The sequence below is a fragment of the Manis javanica genome, chromosome 5 (genome assembly GCF_040802235.1).
Source record: "Manis javanica isolate MJ-LG chromosome 5, MJ_LKY, whole genome shotgun sequence".
In the NCBI taxonomy this organism is placed as follows: domain Eukaryota; kingdom Metazoa; phylum Chordata; class Mammalia; order Pholidota; family Manidae; genus Manis; species Manis javanica.
In genome coordinates, this window is record NC_133160.1 from 103,100,242 (window position 1) to 103,110,286 (window position 10,045).

At 37.6% G+C, this 10,045-nt stretch overlaps 1 protein-coding gene across 10 annotated transcripts in view; it reads right to left on the reverse strand.

Annotated features, from left to right (window-relative positions):
• PTPN13 (protein tyrosine phosphatase non-receptor type 13) overlaps positions 1-8,361 on the reverse strand; it is a 245,364-nt gene extending 237,003 nt beyond the window's left edge. For 6 of the 10 annotated variants that reach the window (XM_037021141.2, XM_037021144.2, XM_037021143.2 and 3 more), the window contains exon 1: positions 7,898-8,358. The gene's annotated coding sequence lies outside the window, so the exon portion shown is untranslated. Of the gene's footprint in view, positions 1-7,897 lie in introns of all 10 variants that reach the window. The other 4 variants (XM_037021145.2, XM_037021142.2, XM_037021146.2 and 1 more) reach the window with 2 other exon arrangements.
• Positions 8,362-10,045: the final 1,684 nt, after the last annotated feature.

Genomic DNA, 10,045 nt, shown 5'->3' on the forward strand with positions numbered 1-10,045 from the left:
CAATCAATTTTAAGTTTTGAATCTTAGTTGAAACTATCAACATAATAAGTACAAAAGCTGGCAGTAAAGTCACACTGGTGGCAAATAAACCACCCAGCTACTAGAGCAGAATAATAAACGACAGGATGAAATTTTTATTTAAACACTTTTCCTGAATTTATACTTTAGATGGCTCATTTTAAATACAACGTCCAATCCAAATTAGGTGAACCAAGCTGTAATAATCTACATAGCATTTTCAACTGAACAAACATCACACTTACTTTGGAGTCAAGATTCTTTGTCATCTTGTTCTAATAAGGTGTCACCAGCAAATGATGTCTTTGATTCAATCAATAGTTGGCTTACTGAGCAAATTCAGAAAATGCTGAGTAAATCACTTTCCTTTTCACCCAATCTTCCCAGCCTCATTGAGGTTTCCTCATTATTTTAGGAACCATAACAGATTACAAGGATCTCTACAACTTCCTCTTCATTTTCTGTAGACATGTAGAGGCCATCACTGCTTAAATTATTGAACCTCAAACTGATAAGGTCTAAAAATCCTTTATTTATCTCTCATTACTTTACCAACAGTGATTTCTTACCTTTACCTCCCTTTAAGCTTACAATACTTCAAAGCCCAAATCATATTCAAAAGCAGATACTTCTGTCTTCTCTGACTGTACTTTCTGAAGATAAAAGCATTATGTGTAAATTCTCTTAAAGAAACTTACTTTCATGTCTGTTCATCAACAGGCCCTATTTTTATAGCCTTCCCTTCAGTCTTATAGGAAAAGTTGCACTTCCCATGACTAAAGCTAGCAACTCTACCTAGGGCTCATTCCTTCTCAACCAGACAGCCTCATAAAAGGAGATTACTACTTTTCCTTAAATATAGTTCAGCATTTTAAATATCTTAATCTCATAGAATCTATTATTTTACCACCTTCAATCTTATGAAGAAATTTTTTTTTATAATCTATGAAATCCCCTAGATCATCCAAATCTCATCTATTTGCCACCAAATACCATCCTCCATTTCAATTTCCTACTATTCCCTTCTTTATCAGTGTAGTAAAATGGTTCTTTTGAGGGTAATAGTATTCAACTGATCACATTATCCTTCTACTCTTCTTTAGTTGCCTTTCTTTGGCTTCCTGTGGCACCTGGCACCCGTGGTCACATACTCCTTGACAGACTCTCCTAATGCACTTTAACATTACACATTCCTAGTTCTTTTATTCTTTAGCCACTGTCTTTTCTGTCCTCCTATTTTTCTCACTTTCACATGCCATCTTCAGTACTTCCTTTTAAATACTTCCTGTCTCTAAATTCACTCATATCTTTTATTCTGCTGTATGATACCCTCATCTAATAATGTTTTCAAGACAGCTCAAGCTCTGCCCACAAAGTGAATCCTCTAAATTAAGCCACACTTTCTTCATTAAAACTTTCTTTGCACTTACTATTTTCTAATATATAATGTTTTCTATTTTTCCTTTTCTTTTTAACCTAGATTTTAAGTTTCTAGGTATGAACAACTTTCATTTTCCAGTATTTCTCAAAATACAGAAGACAATCCTGAACACAGAGTAGTCAGTCAAATACTTTACAGCTGTATAATTACTTTAGATAAGAAACAAAGACATTCAAAACAAAAAAAAATTTATATTACTTGGTAAAACATTTCTAATTGCTGTTATTTTAATTATAGTCAAACAATCCTGTGGACATTTTTTCTACCAATTTCTGTATTTTTCACATACTCAAGGAGACATGGCAAATATGCCCATTTCATTTCCTTTAAAATGTTAACCATTTAAGCCTTAAAGTGGCCTTTATGTAGCTCCAATGTCTAAAATAGTCTTACATATAAAATAATCTGATAACCAAAGCATAGTCAGTGACCTAATAAAAAAAAATGTATAATAAAGGGGCTAAAATCTAGGTGATAAAATGATAAACCATGCTTTTGTCTTAGTATTATTAATTGTATTTCTTAGGTTGTTAAAGAGGAAAGAGCACAGTTAAGAATTCTTGTAAATGGTATCAGTGGGCTCTGCCCGATCATTTTATATGTGTAATGACTCTGGAATAAGGCTCACAAAACCTTATTATTTTTTTAGTTTCTTTTAATACTGCTTAAGTATTAAAGGATATGTTAACTTGAATTATAACTGATGCCAGATACCATGTAATAACACATATCCTATTTGCTATTCATTTCTATACACCTCAAAGCAGTGACAGAATTTCAAAATTCCGATTGAACTCAACTGATGGGTCTACATCTACAATACAGTTTAGAATTCCTAACTAAAAATTGCTTAAGTCTCCACTATATTTATTATATTGGATTTAAAAAATGATTAGGTAGGTTTGTTTTTGTTTTTTAACAAAACACCTATTTCTGCTTTCATGAAGTGCAGCTAGCTATAAGGATCCATTCTAGCTTTGGCAGTATTTAGAAAACTGAGATATATTACATATGAATTATTGCCTCAAGCTTATTCCTTAAACTAAGAATAGAAACTACCATCAGAATTTAATTTGAACAGTTTGTGTGAAGAATGAATTTCATCAATATTATATTCATATAATTCCATCAAATGTAATTTCAGCTGAAATTACATTTCAGCACAAGTCAAGAATGTGAAAAACACTGAGGAAGGACTGAATCTATCATTCAAAACTTTACTGTAAGGAAAATTCCTGTACCAAAATACTGTTTCTTTTTACTTCAAAAACAGAATTACATTATATTTTTCCAAAAGAGATATTTGACTACTCTAAGAACTAAAATAATTAATCTCTTAATATTTTAAATGTTTATTTAAAAAATTACACTATTCTTAAAAAACTGCTTAGTAATTAAGCGGTATTAAAAGAAACAAAAAATTTAAAAATTTTATCTTTCTTCCACAGATAAAAAAACAAAAAACAAAAACAACAACTTTGAATACTTTTACCACATTTTTGGATTATATAATCATGCTAACTTTAATTTAATTTATTCAACAAGAATGTTTCATATTTGTTCCACAGACTCAGAACTAAGTAGAAAAGCATTAAACATGAAAATGATATTGCATGCAAAACATTCCTTCCGCCATCCTTTCAACAAAATAACTCAATGTTCTGAATGCAAATTTGTCTGATATGAACAGATAAAAAAGTTTATGTAAAAAGAAATATATCATCTAATAAGGAAAAAAACAAAGTAAGATTCCTTTGAACTGAAAATAATGTGTTTCTATTTCTACTCAGAAACACTAAACAGTAAAGAAAACTTTGATCTTTTTCTTTTTAGATGTTAAGGAGGGGCTGTAGGTGAGATGAACTACACCATAAAGTTTCTTCTAAACTGTTCATCAGTAGTTAACAAGTTACAAATACCATTAAAATTTATGACACTGTTAGCTTACAACCATCTCTAATTGTTTAGGAAACTCATTTTTGTGAAAGGGATGCTTTCCCTTGTGGGGAAATAATTAAGTCTCTCATGCATCTGTATGTTCATGTTAAAACTAATAAGATAGTTTTCTGTTGGAAAAGTCAGTCATATCATATGACAACTAAGGTTCTCTATTTGTAAAAGAAAAACAAAAACAATGACAAAAATCCCTTCACCAGATAGGTAAATCTTGAATCAAATTTTAACACTTCAGCTGAAATGATGACTTTCTCTATTTCCAGACCTGAAACCATTATAGTAAACAAGGGCTATTAAACCACTGGTTAGGTTCAGAGTATACTGATATAAATATAATACAGGTACACTAAAGTTCTTTCTCTCAGTTAACTTTGAAAAGGAAAACCTTACAACTTGGTATACTGCAGACTGAGGAAAGAGGCAATATAAGCATCAAATATGTCTTCTTTCTCCCCACTTAAAAACAAAACTATAAAAAATATTATTAGTTATAAATGTGAATGAAATGGCCACATATATATTCCATTTTAGATAAGAAATTGGAAAACAAATTTCAAAACCTCTAGGTAACACAGAACTTCCTGTGACTGCAGAAATGTCCCACATCTGAGCTGTCTGATAAAGTAGCCACCAGCCACAAGTGGCTACTAATAAGCACTTAATATGGCTGTGGGAATGAGGAACTAATTTTAATTTATATTTAATTAATTTAAATTTAGTTACACGTGGCTGGGGCTACTACATTGGATAGTGCAGCTCTAAGGAAATAGAGGAAAATATTTACACTTTAAATTATGATTCAAATAGTAAAAAGTCCGGTAGACGTGTGTGTGTGTGTGTATATATATATATATATATGCTTTGGAGACATAAGTTTATTTTTTAAAATTCTCATGATTTATGTAGAGGAAAGGGCTCTAATATGACATAAAAATGTTCCTACATTTGTGGGAATCAAATTTTCTCTACTTACCTTCTAGAGAAGACAAAAATATTGGTTTGCAAGTTGGCTCCATGTTGTAATTTTTACAGGAAGCTTCCTAATATAGGGATGCCTGACTCTTAACCCTCAAGATTTCGGTTTAACTGGTTTGCATTGAATCCTGGGCATAAATATTTTTAAAAGCTACCCTGGTGATTCTAACATGCACCCAGAATTGAGTACCACTAAACTAGAAAGCAAACAAGAAATTGTTTATTAAGCATAGATACAGTATACAACTAAGACAATTCTTTGCTGGTAGGCAAAGAGGGCCTTCTGACAACCCAGATTCAAATCAAAATTCCTGAGGGCTGTATATGAACTACATGCTTTAAACATTCAGGAATGATTTGGGTACACAATCATATGTTTCTGTTATTATTGAATACTATTCAATTATGTAAAAGATCAAGAAGGAAATAAACTAAATATTGAGTATCAACTTGCACTTACCACTTCTGCATATTTTAATTTGTCCTCAGAATACCTTGGGAAGTAGATATTGTTAAATTATTTACAGATGTGTAAAGTAAATTTAAATACATCCTCTAGGATTTGGATATATGTCAGACAGTAAGGTCCACACACAGTACAGAAGGATTCTCTCTGAGGAAGTTTGTTTCAGTAAATTTTCACACTGGAATCAAACAAGAAAGGAAGGAAGGAAGAAAAGAGAAAGAAAAGAAAAAGAAGAAAAAAGTAGGATTCAGTGGTGGAGCACAGGCAAACAATCTTAAATAGGTGCTTAGTCCCCATTTTTGTACTTCCGAAGCACCTGATAGAAAACTGAGGGAAAAACATGTTTGGTAATGGTTCAAATCTCTACCAGCCTCTACACTAGATCATTAAGGGGTCGCTGCCTTTTTATCCTAAGTTAAACGACTGGTCTCCTACTGCCTGCAAGCTACTAGTTATAGTCACACATTCTTCAGACAGAACAGGATGCTTATTCACAGTGCCTGACACTAAATAGGAATAAGACAGAGGTCTTAAAGATGTTTTCATTTTGTGTCCTAGACTTAAAGGATTATTTAATTCCTCTTCCCAGAGCAGTTTATAGACCACAGTTTTGATGTGACATAATTACACTGAGTATAGAATTTACACTTTCACTTAGGCCATTAAAGTCCTATTTTATTTACTCATTAAAAGCTATCTTTTTAAAATTCAGTTCCTGAGTTGTTCAACCCATTATAATTTTCAAATTAAGGGAGAAAGGTTCTCCAAGAAAAAAAAAGGGAAATCCAGAGCAACAGACCCTCCTCCTTCCCATTGCACTAACCATTTTGTCCTGAGACCCAATCTCTTTTCTCCTTTCTCAGGCCCTACCTTGTAAAGTGACATTAACTCAAATGGTCACACTTGGTTATATAGGAGGCCTGATAGAATACCTTCCACTCACTATTCTACCTAATGACCCAGATATCTCTCGAAGCATATTCCAAAGAATATGTTGACAGGAGTAACTCCTAAATGCTCTAACTTGGAGTAGTGTCAATCACAATTTAATTATACAACAAAAACGTTTTGTAATTTAGAAATTTCAAATTCTGTCAAAAGAGAGGAGGCAGCACCAACAATAGCTTATTCCTAGGAGTCCTTTACTCCAGTATGTTTGGGACTAGGCAATAGAGTGAGCTGGAAAAATATAGTCAATTGATACAGAAGTTACAGTGCTCTCCCATCTACTCTTTGACCTATTAGAAGAAAGCAAGGATTTGACCTGTTTCTCTTAATTATAAAGAATTCATAAATTCCATTCACTGAAAGATTGACACCTATCATCTACTCAAAAATAACTGATCAGCCAATTCTCATACCCACTTTCTATGTTTCAAGCATTCCTTCAGAAAAAGAATGTAAGTTTTACAACTTTTGACCCTACCACAGTATAAAAATCTATCCTTTAAATGGACACTGGTTTTGATGGTTTGTGTATATGTATATTACTTGACATGAAAAGCTATTTATAAATATTTTTGCATGCTGAAAATAACCCTCCAGAAAATAAATAGGCTTCACATGCAAATAAAAACTTTGGAGGGATAAAAGTAACTTCAAAAGAAAACCTACATAATGGTAAAGGAAATCTTAATTCTCTAATTGTAAAAGTGAAGGACACTACAAATTAGTCCATTTTCTTCATAACTAACCCTAGATATTTTTCTATTTTTAATTACAGCTTTCATCCTTTCCTCCCCCACACATACGCCCACAAAGACTCTTGACCATCAAAGTTAGAACAGAATGTTATTATGAAAAAATGTATAATAAACTCAGAATTGGAATGATAAGGAATCAATTTGCCTCTGCATGAATTTACTGAATCAATAAATGCATGAACGTAATTAAAAATTGTTAGCGATATTAAAAGGAGAAATAATTTCTATCAGTACCACAAGCAACCAATGAGCATGAAGCAAGTTTTCTTTGACCCTGCTAACCCAGTCATCAAGAATTTGGTAAAATACCAATGCTTGTTTCATAATACAGCGACATCCCTTCTCCCCCTTATCCTTTAGTAGATAAACATTTTAAAATCTAATTAGTTACCAGCGCCATTTCATCCCACAGATCAGGTGTCCTACATTTTGTTTAGGTCTCCGCCTTGAAAACAAACCCGATTGCCCCATTTTCTGAGAGGTAAACTCAGCTCCAGGCAGCTCCCTATGAAGTCACCGCGTTTGTTGTTTTAAACATGCAATTAAATGAAAATGACACAAGGCTGTGGAAGAGATTAGTTGCGAAGTGTGTGGAGGTGCCAATCATACATGCTAGGCCAATGAAAACTGTATTGTACATTTATTTTAGTAGTAATATTCTCCCCATCCCTCCTTCTTCAATCAAACTTTGTAAGAACTTTCTTGACTTTTCCAAACTTCAGTCTTCCATATTTCTGTAATACTGTATCGTGCAATGAGCGGGAGGCAGAGGGAGTTAGTTTTAACTCGAGCATGGAGAAGAAAAGCAATAAAAGAGCTTGCATCAGGCAGTCTCTCCCTCTGTCCCCTCTTCCCTACCCCCTCTTCTCCGAGCCCTTACATATACACATTCTTCTGGGCGGCCTCTAACCACATCATGTCCGCAATCATTTACAGAAATTAGAAACAGACTTCGGGAGTCCTTCCCTGAGCACGCACAGAGCAGAGCTGTACTAGCACGATGGGGCAATGTTACCTACTCTCTATTACCCCACAAACTCAGACCCCCTTTGGGGTTTCATTCCCTAGATTCAGGCTTTCTTCCGCGGAGACGGTGGATCTACCTGACAATGAAACCTCACCTCATCCTTCCCCACCCCACTCACCCCACCCCCACTCTAACATACAAAACTACCCCACCGCAAAAGCCAACGAAAAAAAAGTTCCTTCCCCCAGGGTAACAGAGGAGTTGGTTTGAAGGGCTGAGGCAAAGCAGAGGGAGGAGGAAGGGAGCGTGGTGTGCTTCGTTTTGCACTTCTGCATATTCACCCCAGAGCCCAGTGCGGCTCTCGTCCTTACCCGCTTGTCCCGAGACCTGGTCTTGCTATTGGCGCGCCGGGCGACGGCGGACGGGACGCGGTTTCGGGGCCGGCCGCCGGCAGCCGCCGTGGGCGCCGAAAGCCACCACCTCTTCTCCCCCAAGCGGCTGCGGGCGTGGGCCGGAGGAGCTGAAGAAGGCGCCTGGGGAGGGGGAGAAGAGGAGCAGCATCTCCTCCTCCTCCACGCCTCGGAAACGCCCCTCCGCCGGCGACCCCAGCAGACCGCCTGGTTCCCGAAGGGCTCTCTCGGCCAGCGCTTCCTTCGCTCTGCGCCCCTCCGAGAGTTTCGCCAAACCCTGTGGCGCGGGGCGGCTCAACTCCTGCAGCCGGCTCCGATCGCTGCCGGGGCGGCCGAGGAGGACGGGGGAGTCAAGCGGTGCTGCTCGCCAGCACGTCGATCTCTAGAAGCCGTGACCATGTTGTGTCATCCGCGTCGTGCCGGGGCCGTCGGAGCTACTCTCCCAACTCCGGCTCCTCCTCAGGCCGCCGCGCCCGCCCCGCCCCCGTTCCTGTCACTCAACCCTTTCCCGGCTCCAAGAAGACCGCTGTTCTCCGACTCTGCTCTCCCCTCGGCTTCATTGGCCAGCCAGCCTCCAGCCACGCCCCCTCCCTAGGGACGAGGTCGCTGGGGAAACCAGCGCCCCGGTTTCCATGACAACCGGTGTACTGGGCCTGGCTTTTCGCGTTTTTCTGGCTGGCCTGACGCTCAGGTTGATGTCCCGGCAGCAAAGTTCCTAGCCCCTACCCTGTGACTTCTAATTTTAAGTCAAGTTGAAAATGCAGCCGACCGCTCCACATTTCCAACGTCAGAAACAGAAGTTTATTGCCCTGGGGAGTGCGAAGGAGAGTGAAAAATGCGTAACTGCTTGGTTTTCCCCTGGCAATCTAAATAGACCCTCCCCCCTTGCCCTCACTTGCCACCAGCTTTGTTTCCGTATTCTCACCGGGTGGATTTAGGCTTTGAAAGGGTGAGGAGAAGAGGAGAGAAAGAGCAGGGCCGTGCCAGCTCCCTTCAGCACCGTAGCAACTTGAAAATGGCGGGGTCAACCAAAACAGTTCGGTGAGTTTTCCTACAGTTATAAAGTGATCTATAAGGTGTGGTGGCAGCACTTGTCAACCCCAAATACCCCGGAAAAATTCAAACTCATGTTCTGGAAAAAAAGTATGAATATTCTTGTCTTATTTTATCTCAAACTGAGATAATACTAAAGTTTAAAAAATTTGGTTAAAGGTTTAACGTAATCTAATAAAAAGCGTCCTTTTTTTTAAACATAGGGACTACACATTCCAACTTGGCAAAGGTATGTCTTAGCAGCAGCAATTTCCCTACTGCAAGCTAATAGATTAAGGTTTCAACAATTTACTTGGAAGTCTTGCTGATTCATGAGCACATGGTTCTTCTCCTTTAAGTTTCTCAAGTTTGGATTTTTGCTCAGATATATAAGGTAACCTGGTTATATAAAGGGGAAGGGACTTGGGAGTTGATTTAGTTTTGGACACCTACTGTTGAGGCCTACGTGAATGTAAACTTCATTCATGGCTGACTCCAAAATGGAGAGATGTGAGGCAAAGGTAAAAAAAAACTGCAATCCTAGGCCCTGAGGCTGCTGTGCATGTATGATGAATGAAGGAATTAATACTAATGATTTACCTTTGGCTAGCGCCTCAGTTTTCATTATCTCATTTACTAAATGAATAACTGTGATGGATGTGCTCAAATGTGCCTTACAAGTATGCACTGAATGTGATTACTCACAGTGCTAATAAACACAATGGGAAATGCACAGCAAAACTTTAAGGTTAAGGTCCTTGATGTCAAGGAGCTAACCACAGAAAATAAGAAAGAAAACTAGATTCTTGAAACAACTTGCGATTTTAGCTAGAATGTGCAGCCAAACTTTGAGTACACTAGCAGATAAGAGGAACTATGTGTTTAAGTAGAATGAGCTGGTTTAGCCAGATTAAGGAGGAGGGGAATTTAAACTGGGTCTTGAAAGGTATGTAGTGGGATGAATGAAGCAAAAATGAGGAAAGACCTTTGAAGGAAATAACATAAAACCAAAGTGCAGCAGCAGGAATAGAGTGGTGAAAGTAACAGTGAGAAGACCAGCCTGGTCGAACTGGAGAC